The sequence below is a fragment of the Carica papaya genome, chromosome 5 (assembly GCF_054855325.1).
Source record: "Carica papaya isolate Zhongbai chromosome 5, ASM5485532v1, whole genome shotgun sequence".
Lineage (NCBI taxonomy): Eukaryota > Viridiplantae > Streptophyta > Magnoliopsida > Brassicales > Caricaceae > Carica > Carica papaya.
The window spans coordinates 27,858,160-27,875,441 of NC_142313.1; the positions used below are offsets into that span (position 1 = coordinate 27,858,160).

Here is a 17,282-nt window from a genome sequence, read left to right on the forward strand (position 1 = left end):
GTGCGTTCACACTTCATCTCTCCTTTTCGTTCTAATATCGATTAAAATGCCCCTGCTTCTTGACTCACATTTGCGTATAAACCTGCGGACCCTAGTTCCAGACTCGCGTAACGTCGAACGACCCGAGGACTTTCCAGGAGGTCACCCATCCGAGTACTAATCTCGCCCAAGCACACTTAACTGCGGAGTTCTGATGGGATCCAGTGCATTAGTGTTGGTATGATCGCACCTGTTTAATTTTGCGTTGCAAATACATAAACTCATTCCCCTTTCTTCCCCCTACCGTCATTTGTTTCCTTGTGCGTGCGCACTGCACCTCCCGTTCTCATTCTAATATCAAGTAAAATGCTACAGCGCCGTGACTCACATTTGCGAATAAACCTGATGACCATAATTCAAGTAGCGCGTAACGTCGAAAGAATCATCTGCAAAAAAATGGGTGCAACATGAGGACTTCACAAGAAAATGGGTGAAATATAAGGACTTCGCAGGAGGTAACCCATGCTAGTACTACTCTCGCCCAAGCACCCTTACCTACGGAGTTCTGATAGAATCCGTTGCATTAGTGTTGGTATGATCGCACCTGTTTCATTTCGCGCTGCAAATACATACACTCCTTCTCATTTCTTCCCCCTCCCGTCATTAGTTTCCTTGTGTGTGCACTCTGCATCTCTCTTTCTCGTTATAATATCGATTAAAATGCCCCTGCTTCTTGACTCACATTTGCGTATAAACCAGCGGACCCTAGTTCCAGACGCGCGTAACATCGAACGACCCGTCTGAAAAAAAGTTGGTGCGACACGAGGACTTCCCAGGAGGTCACCCATCCGAGTACTAATCTCGCCCAAGCACACTTCACTACGGAGTTCTGATGGGATCCGGTGCATTAGTGCTGGTATGATCGCACTTGTTTAATTTCGCGCTGCAAATACATAAACTCATTCCCCTTTCTTCCCACTCCCGTAATTTGTTTCCTTGTGCGTGCGCATTGCACCTCCCGTTCTCGTTCTAATATCAAGTAAAATGCTACAGCGTCGTGACTCACATTTACGAATAAACCTGAGGACAATAATTCAAGTCGCGCGTAACGTCGAAAGAATCATCTGCAAAAAAATGGGTGCAACACGAGGACTTCACAAGAAAATGGGTGAAATATAAGGACTTCGCAGGAGGTAACCCATGCTAGTACTACTCTCGCCCAAGCACCCTTACCTACGGAGTTCTGATAGAATCCGTTGCATTAGTGTTGGTATGATCGCACCTGTTTCATTTCGCGCTGCAAATACATAAACTGCTTCTCCTTTCTTCCCACTCCCGTAATTTGTTTCCTTGTGCATCCGCACTGAACCTCCCGTTCTCGTTTTAATATCAAGTAAAATGGTACAGCGCCGTGACTCACATTTGCGATTAACTTGAGGACCAAAATTCAAGTCGCGCGTAACGTCGAAAGAATCATCTGCAAAAAAATGGGTGCAACACGAGGACTTCACAAGAAAATGGATGAAATATAAGGACTTCCCAGGAGGTAACCCATGCTAGTACTACTCTCGCCCAAGCACCCTTACCTACGGAGTTCTGATAGAATCCGTTGCATTAGTGCTGGTATGATCGCACCTGTTTCATTTCGTGCTTAAAATACATACACTCTTTCTCTTTCCCTCCCCCTCCTATCAATTGTTTCCTGGTGCATTCACACTGCACCTCTCCCTCTCGTTCTAATATCGATTAAAATGCCCCTACTTCTTGACTCACATTTGCGTATAACCAAACGGACCATAGTTCCAGTCGCGCGTAACGTGGAACGACCCGTCTGAAAAAAAATTGGTGCGACACGAGGACTTACCAGGAGGTCACCCATCCGAGTACTACTCTCGCCCAAGCGAACTTAACTGCGGAGTTCTGATGGGATCCGGTGCATTAGTGCTGGTATGATCGCACCCGTTTAATTCCGCGCTGCAAATACATAAACTCCTTCTCCTTTCCTCTCCCTCCCGTCATTTGTTTCCTTGTGCGTGCGCACTGCACCTCTCGTTCTCGTTCAAATATCAAGTAAAATGCCACGGCGCCGTGACTCACATTTGCGAATAAATCTGCGGACCTTAATTAATGTCGCGCATAACGTCGAATGGCACATCTGAAAAAAAGAAAATGGGTGCAACACGAGAACTTCCCAGGAGGTAACCCATCATTGTACTACTTTCGCCAAAGCACACTTAACTGCGGAGTTCTGATGGGATCCGTTGCATTTGTGCTGGTATGATCGCACCCGTTTAATTTCGCGCTGCAAATACATAAACTCCTTCTCTTTTCTTCCCCCTCCCGTCATTTGTTTCCTTGTGCGTGCGCACTGCACCTCCCGTGCTCGTTCTAATATCAAGTAAAATGCTACGGTGCCGTGACTCACATTTGCCAATAAACCTGAGGACCATAATTCAAGTCGCGCGTATCGTCGAAAGAATCATCTGCAAAAAAATGGGTGCAACACGAGGACTTCCTAAGAAAATAGGTGAAATATAAGGACTTCGCAGGAGGTCACCCATCCTAGAGCTACTCTCACCCAAGCACCCTTAACTTGCGGAGTTCTGATAGAATCCGTTGCATTGGTGCTGGTATGATTGCTCATGTTTCATTCTGTGCTGCAAATACATACACTTTTTCTCCCTCCATCCCCCCTCCCGTCATTTGTTTCCTTGTGCGTGCACTCTTCATCTCTCCTTCTCATTTTAATATCGATTAAAATGCCCCTGCTTCTTGGCTCACATTTGCGTATAAACCAGTGGACCCTAGTTCCAGTCGCTCGTAACGTCGAATGACCCGTCTGAGAAAAAAATTAATGCGACACGAGGACTTCCCAAGAGGTCACCCATCCAAGTACTACACTCGCCCAAGCACACTTAACTGCGGAGTTCTGATGGGATCCGGTGCAATAGTGCTGGTATGATCGCACCCGTTTAATTTCGCGCTGCAAATACATAAATTCTTTCTCCTTCCATCCCCCTTCCCATCATTTGTTTCCTTGTGCGTGCACTCTGCGTCTCTCTTTCTCGTTCTAATATCAAGGAATATGCCCCGGCACCGTGACTCACATTTGCGAATAAATCTGCGGACCATAATTAAAGTCGCGCGTAACGTCGAACGGCACATCTGAAGAAAAGAAAATGGGTGCAACACGAGAACATCCCAGGAGGTAACCCATCATTGTACTACTTTCGCCAAAGCACACTTAACTGGGGAGTTCTGATGGGATCCGGTGCATTTGTGCTGGTGTGACCGCACCTGTTTAATTTCGTGCTGAAAATACATACACTCCTTCTTCCCTCCCCCCCTCCCATCATTTGTTTCCTTGTGCGTTCACACTGCACCTCCCCTTCTCGTTCGAATATTGATTAAAATGCCCCTGATTCTTCACTCACATTTGCGTATAAACTAGCGGACCATAGTTCCAGTCGCGCGTAACGTCGAACGACCCATCTAAAAAAAAATTATTACGATACGAGGACTTCCCAAGAGGTCACCCATCCGAGTACTACTCTCGCCCAAGCACGCTTAACTGCAGAATTCTGATGGGATCCAGTGCATTTGTGCTGGTATGATGCCACTTGTTTAATTTTGCACTTCAAATACATACACTCCTTCTCTTTTCTTCCTCCTCCCGTTATTTATTTCCTTGTGCGTGCGCACTGCAGCTCCCATACTCGTTCTAATATCAAGTAAAATGCCACGGTGCTGTGACTTACATTTGCGAATAAATCTGCGGACCATAATTAAAGTCGCGCGTAATGATGAAAGAATCATCTGCAAAAAGATGGGTGCAACACGAGGACCTCCCAAGAAAATGGGTGAAATATAAGGACTTCGCAGGAGGTCACCCATCCGAGTACTTTTCTCGCCCAAACACCCTAAACTGCGGAGTTCTGATAGAATCCGTTGCATTAGTGCTGGTATGATCCCTCATGTTTCATTCTGCACTGCAAATACATACACTCTTTCTCCGCCCATCCCCCCTCCCGTCATTTGTTTCCTTGTGGGTGCACTCTGCATCTCTCTTTCTTGTTCTAATATCAAGTAATATGCCCCGGCACCGTGACTCACCTTTGCAAATGAACCAGCAGTTTATAATTCCATTCGCGCGTAACGTTGAACAACCCATCCGAAAAAAAATAGGTGCAACACGAGGGCTTCCCAAGTGGTCACCCATCCGAGTACTACCCTCGCCCAAGCACACTTAACTGCGGAGTTCTGATGGGATCCGGAGCTTTAGTGCTGGTATGATCGCACCAGTTTAATTTCGCGCTGCAAAGACATACACTCCTTCTCCTTTCTTCCCCTTCCGTCATTTGTTTCCTTGTGCGTTCACACTTCACCTCTCATTCTCGTTCTAATATCAATTAAAATGCCCCTGCTTCTTGACTCACATTTGCGTATAAACCAGTGAACCCTAGTTCCAATCGCGCGTAACGTCGAATTTCCCATCTGAAAAAAAAAATTTGTGTGACACGAGGACTTCCCAGGAGGTCACCCATCCGAGTACTAATCTCGCCCAAGCACACTTCACTGCGGAGTTCTGATGGGATCCGGTGCATTAGTGCTGGTATGATCGCACCTGTTTAATTTTGCGCTGCAAATACATAAACTCATTCCCCTTTCTTCCCCCTCCCGTCATTTGTTTCCTTGTGCGTGCGCACTGCATTTCCCATTCTCGTTCTAATATCAAGTAAAATGCTACAGCGTCGTGACTCACATTTGCGAATAAACCTGAGGACCATAATTCAAGTCGCGCGTAACGTCGAAAGAATCATATGCAAAAAAATGGGTGCAACACGAGGACTTCCCAAGTGGTCACCCATCCGAGTACTACTCTCGCCCAAGCACACTTAACTGCAGATTTATGATGGGGTCTGTTGTATTAGTGCTGGTATGATCACACCTGATTAATTTCGCACTGCAAATACATAAACTCCTTCTCCTTTCTTCCCTCTCCCGTCATTTGTTTCCTTGTGCGTGCACTCTGCATCTCTCTTTCTCGTTCTAATATCAAGTAATATGCCCCGGCACCGTGACTCACCTTTGCAAATGAACCAGCAGTTTATAATTCCATTCACGCGTAACGTCGAACAACCCATCCAAAAAAAAATAGGTGCAACACGAGGGCTTCCCAGGAGGTCACCCATCCGAGTACTAATCTCGCCCAAGCACACTTCACTGCGGAGTTCTGATGGGATTCGGTGCAATAATGCTGGTATGATCGCACCTGTTTAATTTCGCGCTGCAAATACATAAACTCATTCCCCTTTCTTCCCCCTCCCGTCATTTGTTTCCTTGTGCGTGCGCACTGCACCTCCCGTTCTCGTTCTAATATCAAGTAAAATGCTACAGCGCCGTGACTCACATTTGCGAATAAATCTGCGGAACATAATTAAAGTCACGCGTAACGTCGAACGACACATCTGAAAAAAAAAAGAAAATGTGTGCAACACGAGAACTTCCCACGAGGTAACCCATCATTGTACTACTTTCACCAAAGCACACTTAACTGCGGAGTTCTGATGGGATATGGTGCATTTGCGCTGGTATGATCGCACCTGTTTAATTTTGCGCTGCAAATACATAAACTCATTCCCCTTTCTTCCCCCTCCCGTCATTTTGTTTCCTTGTGCGTGCGCACTGCACCTCCCGTTCTCGTTCTAATATCAAGTAAAATGCTACAGCACCGTGACTCACATTTGCGAATAAACCTGAGGACCATAATACAAGTCGCGCGTAACGTCGAAAGAATCATCTGCAAAAAAATGGGTGCAACACGAGGACTTCACAAGAAAATGGGTGAAATATAAGGACTTCGCAGGAGGTAACCCATGCTAGTACTACTCTCACCCAAGCACCCTTACCTACGGAGTTCTGATAGAATCCGTTGCATTAGTGCTGGTATGATCGCACCTGTTTCATTTCGCGCTGCAAATACATACACTCCTTCTCCTTTCTTCCCCCTCCCATCATTTGTTTCCTTGTGCGTGCGCACTGCACCTCCCGTGCTCGTTCTAATATCAAGTAAAATGCTACGGTGCCGTGACTCACATTTGCGAATAAATCTGAGGACCATAATTCAAGTCCCGCGTATCGTCGAAAGAATCATCTGCAAAAAAATGGGTGAAATATAAGGACTTCGCAGGAGGTCACCCATCCTAGTGCTACTCTCGCCCAAGCACCCTTAACTTGGGGAGTTCTGATAGAATTCGTTGCATTGGTGCTGGTACGATTGCTCATGTTTAGTTCTGAGCTGCAAATACATACACTTTTTCTCCCTCCATTCCCCCTCCCGTCATTTGTTTCCTTGTGTGTGCACTCTGTATCTCTCCTTCTCGTTCTAATATCGATTAAAATGCCCCTGCTTCTTGACTCACATTTGCGTATAAACCAGTGGACCCTAATTCCAGTCGAGCGTAACGTCGAACGACCCGTCTGAAAAAAAAAATTAGTGCGACTTGAGGACTTCCTAGGAGGTCACCCATCCGAGTACTACTCTCGCCCAAGCACACTTAACTGCGGAGTTCTGATGGGATCCGGTGCATTAGTTCTGGTATGATCGCACCTGTTTAATGTTGGGCAGCAAATACATAAATTCCTTGCCCTTTCTTCCCCCTCCCGTCATTTGTTTCCTTGTACGTGCACACTGCACCTCTCGTTCTCGTTCAAATATCAAGTAAAATGCCACGGCGCCGTGATTCACATTTGCGAATAAATCTGAGGAACATAATTAAAGTCGCGCGTAACGTCGAACGGCACATCTGAAAAAAAAAAGAAAATAGGTGCAACACGAGAACTTCCCACGAGGTAACCCATCATTGTACTACTTTCACTAAAGCACACTTAACTGCGGAGTTCTGATGGGATCCGGTGCATTTGCGCTGGTATGATCGCACCTGTTTAATTTTGCGCTGCAAATACATAAACTCATTCCCCTTTCTTCCCCCTCCCGTCATTTGTTTCCTTGTGCGTGCGCACTGCACCTCCCGTTCTCGTTCTAATATCAAGTAAAATGCCACGGCGACGTGACTCACATTTGCGAATAAACCTGAGGACCATAATTCAAGTCGCGTGTAACGTCGAAAGAATCATCTGCAAAAAAATTGGTGCAACACGAGGACTTCACAAAAAAATGGGTGAAATATAAGGACTTCGCAGGAGGTAACCCATGCTAGTACTACTCTCGCCCAAGCACCCTTACCTATGGAGTTCTGATAGAATCCGTTGCATTAGTGCTGGTATTATCGCACCTGTTTCATTTCGTGCGGAAAATACGTACACTCCTTCTCCTTCCCTCCCCCTCCCATCAATTGTTTCCTTGTGCGTTCATACTGCACCTCTCCTTCTCGTTCTAATATCGATTAAAATGCCCCTACTTCTTGACTCACATTTGCGTATAAACCGGCGGACCCTAGTTCCAGTCGCGCGTAACGTCGAACGACCCGTCTCAAAAAAAATTGGTGCGACACGAGGACTTCCCAGGAGGTCACCAATCTGAGTACTACTCTCGCCAAAGAACACTTAACTGCGGAGTTCTGATGGGATCCGGTGCATTAGTGCTGGTATGATCGCACCTGTTTAATTTTGCGCTGCAAATACATAAACTCATTCCCCTTTCTTCCCCTCTCCCGTCATTTGTTTCCTTGTGCGTGCGCACTGCACCTCCCGTTCTCTTTCTAATATCAAGTAAAATTCTACAGCGCCGTGACTCACATTTGCGAATAAACCTGAGGACCATAATTCAAGTCGCGCGTAACGTCGAAAGAATCATCTGCAAAAAAATGGGTGCAACACGAGGACTTCACAAGAAAATGGGTGAAATATAAGGACTTCCCAGGAGGTAACCCATGCTAGTACTACTCTCGCCCAAGCACCCTTACCTACGGAGTTCTGATAGAATCCGTTGCATTAGTGCTTGTATGATCGCACCTGTTTCATTTTGTGCTGAAAATACATACACTCCTTCTCCTTCCCTCCCCCTCCCATCAATTGTTTCCTTGTGCGTTCACACTGCACCTCTCCTTCTCGTTCTAATATCGATTAAAATGCCCCTGCTTCTTGACTCACATTTGCGTATAAACCAGCGAACCCTAGTTCCAGTCCCGCGTAACGTCGAACGACCCGTCTGAAAATAAATTGGTGCGACACGAGGACTTCCCAGGAGGTCACCCATCCGAGTACAACTCTCGTCCAAGCACACTTAACTGCGGAGTTCTGATGGGATCCGGTGCATTAGTGCTGGTATGATCGCACCTGTTTCATTTTGTGCTGAAAATACATACACTTCTTCTCCTTTCTTCCCCCTCCCGTCACTTGTTTCCTTGTGCATTCACACTTCACCTCTCATTCTTGTTCTAATATCGATTAAAATGCCCATGCTTCTTGACTCACATTTGTGTATAAACCAGCGGACCCTAGTTCCAGACGTGCGTAACGTCGAACGACCCATCTGAAAAAAAATTGGTGCGACACGAGGACATCACAAGAAAATGGATGAAATATAAGGACTTCACAGGAGGTCACCCATCCTAGTGCTACTCTCGCCCAAGCACCCTTAACTTACGGAGTTATGATAGAATCCGTTGCATTAGTGCTGGTATGATTGCTCGTGTTTCATTCTGCGCTGCAAATACGTACACATTTTTTCCCTCCATCGCTCCTCCCGTCATTTGTTTCCTTGTGCGTGCACTCTGCATCTCTCCTTCTCGTTCTAATATCGATTAAAATGCCCCTGCTTCTTGACTCACATTTGCGTATAAACCAGTGGACCCTAGTTGCAGTCGCGCGTAACGTCGAACGACCCGTCTGAAAAAAAAATTAGTGCGACACGAGAACTTCCCAGGAGGTCACCCATCCGAGTACTACTCTCGCCCAACCACACTTATCTACGGAGTTCTGATGGGATCCGATGCATTAGTGCTGGATGATCGCACCTGTTTAATTTCGCGCTGCAAATAGATAAACTCCTTCTCCTTTCTTCCCCCTCCCGTCATTTGTTTCCTTGTGCGTGCGCACTGCACCTCTCGTTCTCGTTCAAATATCAAGTAAAATGCCACCGCGCCGTGACTCACATTTACGAATAAATCTGCGGACCATAATTAAAGTCGCGCGTAACGTCGAAGGGCACATCTGAAAAAAAGAAAATGGGTGCAACACGAGAACTTGCCAAGAGGTAACCCATCATTGTACTACTTTCACCAAAGCACACTTAACTGCGGAGTTCTGATGGGATCCGGTGCATTTGTGCTGGTGTGACCGCACTTGTTTAATTTCGTGCTGAAAATACATACACTCCTTCTTCCCTCCCCCCTCCCATCATTTGTTTCCTTGTGCGTTCACACTGCACCTCTCCTTCTCGTTCTAATATCGATTAAAATGCCCCTGATTCTTGACTCACATTTGCGTATAAACCAGCGGACCATAGTTCCAGTAGCGCGTAACGTCGAACGACACATCTGAGAAAAAATTGTTGCGATATGAGGACTTCCCAAGAGGTCACGCATCCGAGTATTACTCTCGCCCAAGCACACTTAACTACAGAGTTCTGATGGGATCGAGTGCATTAGTGCTGGTATGATGCCACTTGTTTAATTTTGCGCTTCAAATACATACACTCCATCTCTTTTCTTCCTCCTCCCGTCATTTGTTTCCTTTTGCGTGCGCACTGCACCTCCCGTTCTCGTTCTAATATCAAGTAAAATGCCACGAGGCCGTGACTCACATTTGCGAATAAACCTGCGGACCATAAATCAAGTGGCGCGTAATGTCGAAAGAATCATCTGCAAAAAGATGGGTGCATCACGAGGACCTCCCAAGAAAATGGGTGAAATATAAGGACTTCGCAGGAGGTCACCCATCCGAGTACTTTTCTCGCCCAAGCTCCCTTAACTGTGGAGTTCTGATAGAATCCATTCCATTAGTGCTGGTATGATCCCTCATGTATCATTCTGCACAGCAAATACATACACTCTGTCTCCTTCCATCCCCCCTCCCGTCATTTGTTTCCTTGTGCGTGCACTCTGCATCTCTCTTTCTCGTTCTAATGTCAAGTAATATGCCCAGGCACCGTGACTCACATTTGCAAATGAACCAGCTATTTATAATTCCATTCGCGCGTAACGTCGAATAACCCATCCGAAAAAAAAATAGGTGCAACACGAGGGCTTCCCAGGTGGACACCCATCCGAGTACTACTCTCGCCCAAGCACACTTAACTGCGGAGTTCTGATGGAATCCGGAGCTTTAGTGCTGGTATGATCGCACCTATTTAATTTCGCGCTGCAACTACATACACTCCTACTCCTTTCTTCCCCCTCCCGTCATTTGTTTCCTTGTGCGTTCACACTTCACCTCTCATTCTCATTCTAATATCGATTAAAATGCCCCTGCTTCTTGACTCACATTTGCGTATAAACCAACGGACCCTAGTTCCAGACGCGCGTAACGTCGAACGACTCGCCTGAAAAAAAATTGGTGCGACACGAGGATTTCCCAGGAGGTTAACCATCCGAGTACTAATCTCGCCCAAGCACACTTAACTGCGGAGTTCTGATGGGATCCGGGGCTTTAGTGCTGGTATGATCGCACCTGTTTAGTTTCGCGCTGTAAATACATACACTCATTCTCCTTTCTTCCCCCTCCCGTCACTTGTTTCCTTGTGCGTTCACACTTCACCTCTCATTCTCGTTCTAATATCGATTAAAATGCCCATGCTTCTTGACTCACATTTGTGTATAAACCAGCGGACCCTAGTTCCAGACGCGCGTAACGTCGAACGACCCATCTGAAAAAAAATTGGTGCGACACGAGGACATCACAAGAAAATGGATGAAATATAAGGACTTCACAGGAGGTAACCCATGCTAGTACTACTCTCGCCCAAGCACCCTTACCTACGAAGTTCTGATAGAATCTGTTGCATTAGTGCTGGTATGATCGCACCTATTTCATTTCGTGCTGAAAATACATACATTCTTTCTCCTTCCTTCCCCCTCCCATCAATTGTTTCCTTGTGCGTTCACACTGCACCTCTCCTTCTCGTTCTAATATCGATTAAAATGCCCCTGCTTCTTTACTCACAATTGCATATAAACCAGCGGACCCCAGTTCCAGTCGCGCGAAACGTCGAACGACCCGTCTAAAAAAAATTGGTGCGACACGAGGACTTTCCAAGACGTCACCCATCCAAGTACTACTCTCTCCCAGGCACACTTAACTGCGGACTTCTGATGGGATCTGGTGCATTAGTGCTGGTATGATCGCACCCGTTTAATTCCACGCTGCAAATACAAAAACTCCTTCTCCTTTCTTCCCCCTCCCGTCATTTGTTTCCTTGTGCGTGCGCACTGCACCTCCCGTGCTTGTTCTAATATCAAGTAAAATGCTACGGTGCCGTGACTCACATTTGCGAATAAACCTGAGGACCATAATTTAAGTCACGCGTATCGTCGAAAGAATCATCTACAAAAAAATGGGTGCAACACGAGGACTTCCTAAGAAAATGGGTGAAATATAAGGACTTCGCAGGAGGTCACCCATCCTAGTGCTACTCTCGCCCAAGCACCCTTAACTTGCGGAGTTCTGATAGAATCCGTTGCATTGGTGCTGGTATGATTGCTCATGTTTCATTCTGCGCTGCAAATACATACACTTTTTCTCCCTCCATCCCCCCTCCCGTCATTTGTTTCCTTGTCCGTGCACTCTGCATCTCTCCTTCTCGTTCTAATATCGATTAAAATGTCCCTGCTTCTTGACTCACATTTGCATATAAACCAGCGGACCCTAGTTCCAGACTCGCGTAACGTCGAACGACCCGTCTGAAAAAAAATTGGTGTGACACGAGGACTTCCCAGGAGGTCACCCATCCGAGTACTAATCTCGCCCAAGCACACTTCACTGCGGAGTTTTGATGGGATCCGGTGCATTAGTGCTGGTATGATAGCAACTGTTTAATTTCGCGCTGCAAATACATACACTCCTTCTCTTTTCTTCCTCCTCCCGTTATTTGTTTCCTTGTGCGTGCGCACTGCACCTCCCGTACTCGTTCTAATATCAAGTAAAATGTCACGGCGCCGTGACTCACATTTGCGAATAAACCTGCAGACCATAAATCAAGTTGCGCGTAACGTCGAAAGAATCATCTGCAAAAAGATGGGTGCAACACGAGGACCTCCCAAGAAAATGGGTGAAATATAAGGACTTCGCAGAAGGTCACCCATCCGAGTACTTTTCTTGCTCAAGCACCCTTAGCTGCGGAGGTCTGATAGAATCCGTTGCATTAGTGCTGGTATGATCCCTCATGTTTCATTCTGCACTGCAAATACATACACTCTTTCTCCTCCCATCCCCCTCCCGTCATTTGTTTCCTTGTGCGTGCACTCTTCATCTCTCTTTCTCGTTCTAATATCAAGTAATATGCCCCGGCACCGTGACTCATCTTTGCAAATGAACCAGTGGTTTATAATTCTATTCGCGCGTAACGTCGTACGACCCATCTGAAAAAAAAATTAGTGCGACACGAGGACTTCCCAGGAGGTCACCCATCCGAGTACTACCCTCGCCCAAGCACACTTAACTGAGGAGTTCTGATGGGATCCGGAGCTTTAGTGCTGGTATGATCGCACCTATTTACTTTCGCGCTGCAAATACATACACTCCTTCTCCTTTCTTCCCCCTCCCGTCATTTGTTTCCTTGTGCGTTCACACTTCACCTCTCATTCTCGTTCTAATATCGATTAAAATGTCCCTACTTCTTAACTCACATTTGTGTATAAACCAGCGGACCCTAGTTCCAGACGCGCGTAACGTCGAACGACCCGTCTGAAAAAAAATTTGTGCAACACGAGGACTTCCCAGGAGGTCACCCATCCGAGTACTAATCTCGCCCAAGCACACTTCACTGCGGAGCTCTGATGGGATCTGGTGCATTAGTGCTGGTATGATCGCACCTGTTTAATTTCGCGCTGCAAATACATAAACTCATTCCCCTTTCTTCCCCCTCCCGTTATTTATTTCCTTGTGCGTGCGCAGTGCACCTCCTGTTCTCGTTCTAATATCAAGTAAAATGCTACAGCGCCGTGACTCACATTTGCGAATAAACCTGAGGACCATAATTCAAGTCGCGCGTAACATCGAAAGAATCATCTGCAAAAAATGGGTGCAACACGAGGACTTCACAAGAAAATGGGTGAAATATAAGGACTTCCCAGGAGGTAACCCATGCTAGTACTACTCTCGCCAAAGCACCCTTACCTACGGAGTTCTGATAGAATCCGTTGCATTAGTGCTGGTATGATCGCACCTGTTTCATTTCGCGCTGCAAATACATAAACTCCTTCTCCTTTCTTTCCCCTCCCGTAATTTGTTTCCTTGTGCGTGCGCACTGCACCTCCCGTTCTCGTTCTAATATCAAGTAAAATGCTATGGTGCCGTGACTCACATTTGCGAATAAACCTGAGGACCATAATTCAAGTCGCGCGTAACGTCGAAAGAATCATCTGCAAAAAAATGGGTGCAACACGAGGACTTCACAAGAAAATGGGTGAAATATAAGGACTACCCAGGAGGTAACCCATGCTAGTACTAATCTCGCCCAAGCACCCTTACCTACGGAGTTATGATAGAATCCTTTGCATTAGTGCTGGTATGATCGCACCTGTTTCATTTCGCGCTGCAAATACATAAACTCCTTCTCCTTTCTTCCCCCTCCCGTGATTTTTTTCCTTGTCCGTGCGCACTGAACCTCTCGTTCTCGTTCAAATATCAAGTAAAATGCCACGGCGCCGTGACTCACATTTGCGAATAAATCTGCGGACCATAATTAAAGTCGCGTGTAACGTCGAACGGCACATCTGAAAAAAAGAAAATGGGTGCAACACGAGAACTTCCCAGGAGGTAACCCATCATTGTACTACTTTCGCCAAAGCACACTTAACTGCGGAGTTCAGATGGGATCCGGTGCATTTGTGCTGGTGTGATAGCACTTGTTTAATTTCGTGCTGAAAATACATACACTCCTTCTTCCCTCCCCCCTCCCATCATTTGTTTGCTTGTGCGTTCACACTGCACCTCTCCTTCTTGTTCTAATATCGATTAAAATGCCCCTGATTCTTGACTCACATTTGCGTATAAACCAGCGGACCATAATTAAAGTCGCGCATAACGTCGAACGGCACATCTGAAAAAAAAATAGGTGCAACACGAGAATTTCCCAGGAGGTAACCCATCATTGTACTACTTTCGCCAAAGCACAGTTAACTGCGGAGTTCTGATGGGATTCGGTGCATTTGTGCTAGTGTGACCGCACCTGTTTAATTTCGTGCTGAAAATACATACACTCCTTCTTCTCTCCCCCCCTCCCATCATTTGTTTCCTTGTGCGTTTACACTGCACCTCTCCTTCTCGTTCTAATATCGATTAAAATGCCCCTGATTCTTGACTCACATTTGTGTATAAACCAGCGGACCATAGTTCCAGTCGCGAGTAACGTCGAACGACCCGTCTGAAAAAAAATTGGTGCGACACGAGGACTTCCCATGAGGTCACCCATCCGAGTACTACTCTCGCCCAAGCACACTTAACTGCAGAGTTCTTATGGGATCCGGTACATTAGTGTTGGTATGATTGCACCCGTTTAATTTCGCGCTACAAATACATAAACTCCTTCTCCTTTCTTTCCCCTCCCGTCATTTGTTTCCTTGTACGTGCGTACTGCACCTCCCGTGCTAGTTCTAATATCAAGTAAAATACTACGGTGCCGTGACTCACATTTGCGAATAAACTTGAGGACCATAATTCAAGTTGCGTGTATCATCGAAAGAATCATCTGTAAAAAAATGGGTGCAACACGAGTACTTCCTAAGAAAATGGGTGAAATATAAGGACTTCGCAGGAGGTCACCCATCCGAGTACTTTTCTCGCCCAAGCACCCTTAACTGCGGAGTTCTGATAGAATCCGTTGCATTAGTGCTGGTATGATCCCTCATGTTTCATTCTGCGCTGCAAATACATACACTCTTTCTCCTCCCATCCCCCCTCCCGTCATTTGTTTCCTTGTGCGTGCACTCTGCATCTCTCTTTCTCATTCTAATATCAAGTAATATGCCCCGGCACCGTGACTCACCTTTGCAAATGAGCCAGCGGTTTATAATTCCATTCGCGCGTAACGTCGAACAACCCATCCGAAAAAACATAGGTGCAACACGAGGGCTTCCCAGGTGGTCACCCATCCGAGTACTACTCTCGCCCAAGCACACTTAACTGCGGAGTTCTGATGGGATCCGGGGCTTTAGTGCTGGTATGATCGCACCTCTTTAATTTCACGCCACAAATACATACACTCCTCCTTTCTTCCCCCTCCCGTCATTTGTTTCCTTGTGCGTTCACACTTCACCTCTCATTCTCGTTCTAATATCGATTAAAATGCCGCTGCTTCTTGACTCACAATTGCATATAAACCAGCTGACCCTAGTTCCAGACGCGCGTAACGTCGAACGACCAGTCTGAAAAAAAATTTGTGCGACACGAGGACTTCCCAGGAGGTCAACCATCCGAGTACTAATCTCGCCCAAGCACACTTAACTGCGGAGTTCTGATGGGATCCGGTGCATTAGTGCTGGTATGATCGCACCTGTTTAATTTCGCACTGCAAATACATAAACTCATTCCCCTTTCTTCCCCCTCCCGTCATTTCTTTCCTTGTGGGTGCGCACTGCACCTCCCGTGCTCGTTCTAATATCAAGTAAAATGCTACGGTGCCGTGACTCACATTTGCGAATAAACCTGAGGACCATAATTCAAGTCGCGCGTATCGTCGAAAGAATCATCTGCAAAAAAATGGGTGTAACACGAGGACTTCCAAAGAAAATGGGTGAAATATAAGGACTTCGCAGGAGGTCACCCATCCTAGTGCTACTCTCGCCCAAGCACCCTTAACTTGCAGAGTTCTGAAAGAATCCGTTGCATTGGTGCTGGTATGATTGCTCATGTTTCATTCTGCGCTGCAAATACATACACTTTTTCTCTCTCCATCCCCCCTCCCGTCATTTGTTTCCTTGTGCGTGCACTCTGCATCTCTCCTTCTCGTTCTAATATCGATTAAAATGCCCCTGCTTCTTGACTCACATTTGCGTATAAACCAGTGGTAACCCATGCTAACGTCGCGCGTAACGTCGAACGACCCGTCTGAGAAAAAAAATTAATGCGACACGAGGTCTTCCCAAGAGGTAACCCATGCTAGTACTAATCCAGTCGCGCGTAACGTCGAATGACTCATCTGAAAAAAAATTGTTGCGATACGAGGACTTCCCAAGAGGTCACCCATCCGAGTACTACTCTCGCCCAAGCACACTTAACTGTAGAGTTCTGATGGGATCCAGTGCATTAGTGCTGGTATGATGCCACTTGATTAATTTTGCGCGTCAAATACATACACTCCTTCTCTTTTCTTCCTCCTCGCGTCATTTGTTTCCTTGTTCGTGCGCACTGCACCTCCCGTACTCGTTCTAATATCAAGTAAAATGCCACGGCGCCGTGACTCACATTTGCGAATAAACATGCGGACCATAAAACAAGTCGCACGTAACGTCGTAAGAATCATCTACAAAAAGATGGGTGCAACACGATGACCTCCCAAGAAAATGGGTGAAATATAAGGACTTCGCAGGAGGTCACCCATCCGAGTACTTTTCTCGCCCAACCACCCTTAGCTGCGGAGTTCTGATAGAATCCGTTGCATTAGTGTTGGTATGATCCCTCATGTTTCATTCTGCACTACAAATACATACACTCTTTCTCCTCTCATCCCCCCTCCCGTCATTTGTTTCCTTGTGCGTGCACTCTGCATCTCTCTTTCTCTTTCTAATATCAAGTAATATGCCCCAGCACCGTGACTCACCTTTGCAAATGATCCAGCTGTTTATAATTCTATTCGCGCGTAACGTCGAACAACCCATCCGAAAAAAAATAGCTGCAACACGAGGGCTTCCCAGGTGGTCACCCATCCGAGTACTACTCTCGCCAAAGCACATTTAACTGCGGAGTTCTGATGGGATCCGGTGCATTAGTGCTGGTATGATCGCACATGTTTAATTCTGCGCTGTAAATACATAAACTCATTCTCCCTTCTTCCCCCTCCCGTCATTTGTTTCCTTGTGCGTGCGCACTGCACCTCCCGTACTCGTTCTAATATCAAGTAAAATGCCACGGCGCCGGGACTCACATTTGCGAATAAACCTGCGGACCATAAATCAAGTCGCGCG

General features: G+C 46.4%; 9 non-coding genes and 23 pseudogenes across 9 annotated transcripts; all 32 read right to left on the reverse strand.

Moving 5' to 3' along the window:
• Nucleotides 1–112: 112 nt before the first annotated feature.
• LOC148257812 (5S ribosomal RNA) lies at nucleotides 113–231 on the reverse strand (annotated as a pseudogene).
• A 559-nt stretch (nucleotides 232–790) lies between these two features.
• On the reverse strand, nucleotides 791–909 carry LOC148257813 (5S ribosomal RNA). The gene has a single exon (XR_015820121.1). It is a non-coding gene; the product is annotated as a 5S ribosomal RNA (ribosomal RNA).
• Nucleotides 910–1,821: 912 nt separating this feature from the next.
• Nucleotides 1,822–1,940, reverse strand: LOC148257814 (5S ribosomal RNA; annotated as a pseudogene).
• Nucleotides 1,941–2,149: 209 nt separating this feature from the next.
• On the reverse strand, nucleotides 2,150–2,268 carry LOC148257815 (5S ribosomal RNA; annotated as a pseudogene).
• Nucleotides 2,269–2,830: 562 nt separating this feature from the next.
• LOC148257816 (5S ribosomal RNA) lies at nucleotides 2,831–2,949 on the reverse strand. The gene has a single exon (XR_015819880.1). It is a non-coding gene; the product is annotated as a 5S ribosomal RNA (ribosomal RNA).
• A 210-nt stretch (nucleotides 2,950–3,159) lies between these two features.
• On the reverse strand, nucleotides 3,160–3,278 carry LOC148257817 (5S ribosomal RNA; annotated as a pseudogene).
• A 204-nt stretch (nucleotides 3,279–3,482) lies between these two features.
• On the reverse strand, nucleotides 3,483–3,600 carry LOC148257818 (5S ribosomal RNA; annotated as a pseudogene).
• Nucleotides 3,601–4,161: 561 nt separating this feature from the next.
• Nucleotides 4,162–4,280, reverse strand: LOC148257819 (5S ribosomal RNA). Its single transcript, XR_015820256.1, has one exon. It is a non-coding gene; the product is annotated as a 5S ribosomal RNA (ribosomal RNA).
• A 206-nt stretch (nucleotides 4,281–4,486) lies between these two features.
• Nucleotides 4,487–4,605, reverse strand: LOC148257820 (5S ribosomal RNA; annotated as a pseudogene).
• Nucleotides 4,606–4,810: 205 nt separating this feature from the next.
• On the reverse strand, nucleotides 4,811–4,929 carry LOC148257821 (5S ribosomal RNA; annotated as a pseudogene).
• A 205-nt stretch (nucleotides 4,930–5,134) lies between these two features.
• On the reverse strand, nucleotides 5,135–5,253 carry LOC148257822 (5S ribosomal RNA; annotated as a pseudogene).
• A 212-nt stretch (nucleotides 5,254–5,465) lies between these two features.
• Nucleotides 5,466–5,584, reverse strand: LOC148257823 (5S ribosomal RNA; annotated as a pseudogene).
• A 236-nt stretch (nucleotides 5,585–5,820) lies between these two features.
• LOC148257824 (5S ribosomal RNA) lies at nucleotides 5,821–5,939 on the reverse strand (annotated as a pseudogene).
• Nucleotides 5,940–6,472: 533 nt separating this feature from the next.
• LOC148257825 (5S ribosomal RNA) lies at nucleotides 6,473–6,591 on the reverse strand (annotated as a pseudogene).
• Nucleotides 6,592–6,803: 212 nt separating this feature from the next.
• LOC148257826 (5S ribosomal RNA) lies at nucleotides 6,804–6,922 on the reverse strand (annotated as a pseudogene).
• Nucleotides 6,923–7,481: 559 nt separating this feature from the next.
• On the reverse strand, nucleotides 7,482–7,600 carry LOC148257827 (5S ribosomal RNA; annotated as a pseudogene).
• Nucleotides 7,601–8,160: 560 nt separating this feature from the next.
• On the reverse strand, nucleotides 8,161–8,279 carry LOC148257828 (5S ribosomal RNA). The gene has a single exon (XR_015819905.1). It is a non-coding gene; the product is annotated as a 5S ribosomal RNA (ribosomal RNA).
• A 562-nt stretch (nucleotides 8,280–8,841) lies between these two features.
• On the reverse strand, nucleotides 8,842–8,959 carry LOC148257829 (5S ribosomal RNA; annotated as a pseudogene).
• Nucleotides 8,960–9,168: 209 nt separating this feature from the next.
• On the reverse strand, nucleotides 9,169–9,287 carry LOC148257830 (5S ribosomal RNA; annotated as a pseudogene).
• An 883-nt stretch (nucleotides 9,288–10,170) lies between these two features.
• Nucleotides 10,171–10,289, reverse strand: LOC148257831 (5S ribosomal RNA). The gene has a single exon (XR_015819748.1). It is a non-coding gene; the product is annotated as a 5S ribosomal RNA (ribosomal RNA).
• A 205-nt stretch (nucleotides 10,290–10,494) lies between these two features.
• On the reverse strand, nucleotides 10,495–10,613 carry LOC148257832 (5S ribosomal RNA). Its single transcript, XR_015820625.1, has one exon. It is a non-coding gene; the product is annotated as a 5S ribosomal RNA (ribosomal RNA).
• Nucleotides 10,614–11,171: 558 nt separating this feature from the next.
• On the reverse strand, nucleotides 11,172–11,290 carry LOC148257833 (5S ribosomal RNA; annotated as a pseudogene).
• Nucleotides 11,291–11,848: 558 nt separating this feature from the next.
• LOC148257834 (5S ribosomal RNA) lies at nucleotides 11,849–11,970 on the reverse strand (annotated as a pseudogene).
• Nucleotides 11,971–12,530: 560 nt separating this feature from the next.
• Nucleotides 12,531–12,649, reverse strand: LOC148257835 (5S ribosomal RNA). The gene has a single exon (XR_015820202.1). It is a non-coding gene; the product is annotated as a 5S ribosomal RNA (ribosomal RNA).
• Nucleotides 12,650–12,854: 205 nt separating this feature from the next.
• On the reverse strand, nucleotides 12,855–12,973 carry LOC148257836 (5S ribosomal RNA; annotated as a pseudogene).
• A 916-nt stretch (nucleotides 12,974–13,889) lies between these two features.
• Nucleotides 13,890–14,008, reverse strand: LOC148257837 (5S ribosomal RNA; annotated as a pseudogene).
• Nucleotides 14,009–14,212: 204 nt separating this feature from the next.
• Nucleotides 14,213–14,331, reverse strand: LOC148257838 (5S ribosomal RNA; annotated as a pseudogene).
• A 204-nt stretch (nucleotides 14,332–14,535) lies between these two features.
• LOC148257839 (5S ribosomal RNA) lies at nucleotides 14,536–14,654 on the reverse strand (annotated as a pseudogene).
• Nucleotides 14,655–15,214: 560 nt separating this feature from the next.
• On the reverse strand, nucleotides 15,215–15,333 carry LOC148257840 (5S ribosomal RNA). Its single transcript, XR_015820212.1, has one exon. It is a non-coding gene; the product is annotated as a 5S ribosomal RNA (ribosomal RNA).
• Nucleotides 15,334–15,535: 202 nt separating this feature from the next.
• LOC148257841 (5S ribosomal RNA) lies at nucleotides 15,536–15,654 on the reverse strand. The gene has a single exon (XR_015820382.1). It is a non-coding gene; the product is annotated as a 5S ribosomal RNA (ribosomal RNA).
• A 654-nt stretch (nucleotides 15,655–16,308) lies between these two features.
• Nucleotides 16,309–16,426, reverse strand: LOC148257842 (5S ribosomal RNA; annotated as a pseudogene).
• Nucleotides 16,427–16,987: 561 nt separating this feature from the next.
• LOC148257843 (5S ribosomal RNA) lies at nucleotides 16,988–17,106 on the reverse strand (annotated as a pseudogene).
• Between the last annotated feature and the right edge of the window lie 176 nt (nucleotides 17,107–17,282).